Here is a 1,376-nt window from a genome sequence, read left to right as displayed (position 1 = left end):
CGGGATCCTTTTAAAGCCCCCGAATCCCCATCTCCCCTCTCACTTCAGCCCTCAGCCGCACCTCCCAGCCCCAGTGCCCAAGAGGCTGGGATGGTGGGGTGCACACTCCCGAAGCTCCTAGGCGCCTTCCAGCAGCATGAAGAGGGGGAAAGGGCTGCTTCCGCGCGCGGTTATTTCGGGGTGAAGGCTCGCCCCAATGAAAAGCATGTCAGAAAAGGAAAGAGAAGAGTGAAAATAGGAAGGCTTTAAAAAAACCGGAAAGAAATAGACGCCCATCCTTATTTTCCCTCCAATGTCAACAAGCGAAATGAAAACATTTCCAGGGTGATTCGCAAGCGCCTACTCGCTTCCCAGCCGGATCAGAAGCGGAGGAGACACTGGAGCGGCGAGGAGACGGCGACGAGTCACCCGGCGCGTGAGCGACGGCCCGGAGCCGGACGGAAGGGGAAGGAAGAGACGCTCGGGCCCATGGTTAGTTCCCTGGTTTTATTTCGAGATGGGCACTACGTTTTTTTCTGCACTCCCCGCACTGCGGAAAGGGCCCTCCTAGGGCGGCCCCGCACGCCGCCAGCCGGCGCGCCGCGAGCCCCCGGCCCGGCTTCACGGCGGCGCGCGACCCCAGCCGCGAGACTGTCGCCGCCCAGGGCGCAGGGAACAAGTAAGTAACCCCGGCTTCGCCCCGCGCGCCGGCCTCTTCCCCCGCCTCATCCCACCGCTTCCACACCTCGCCAGGCCCTCCTCCCGCGAAGGTGCGGGGCACCCCTCCCCGCGCCAGGGGAGGACCTTCCCTCCGCCGCCCGCCAGCGCCTCGCCGGGCGGTCCACGCGGGGCACCCTGTCCTAAGGGCCCGGGGAGGCCTGGCCGGCCTGCAGCCCGACGGGGAAGTAGTGCCCAGCCGCGCCTCTCCTCCTGCGCCTCCATTTCCTGCCCTCTCCATCCGTCCTCTCCCCGCTCTCCCACGCTTCCCTCCGCCGCCGCCGCCCCCGCTATTAAAAATAAAACCGGATACAAACTTTAATCAATAAGGACAAATACTGACGCTCAAACCAAAATGACCCAATACGGTGCGGAGGGAGGTGGCATGTGAGATACGGGCCCTACGAGGGGGACTTCGGTTGAGCAGTCCCACGTGGCGGAGGTTCGCGGGGGGCGCGCAAAGGGTCCTCGACGCGTCTTTCTCTCGCCGGCGTATCCTAGCGCGGCGGCAGACGAAGTTGAGTGCCCCGGTTCGGTGGTAGGTGGTCCCCTAAGGGTGTTGTTGCCGGTTTTTTTTTTTTTTTTTTTTTTTTTCTTTTTTCTTTTTAATTTTGTGGGGTCTGGATAAAATTTCCCTTATTTCTTTAGATCTTTATTGTTTTTTTTTTTTGTTTAAAGGT

Source organism: Myotis lucifugus, unplaced genomic scaffold (assembly GCF_000147115.1).
Source record: "Myotis lucifugus unplaced genomic scaffold, Myoluc2.0 scaffold_22, whole genome shotgun sequence".
In the NCBI taxonomy this organism is placed as follows: domain Eukaryota; kingdom Metazoa; phylum Chordata; class Mammalia; order Chiroptera; family Vespertilionidae; genus Myotis; species Myotis lucifugus.
This window is presented reverse-complemented; position numbering follows the sequence as displayed.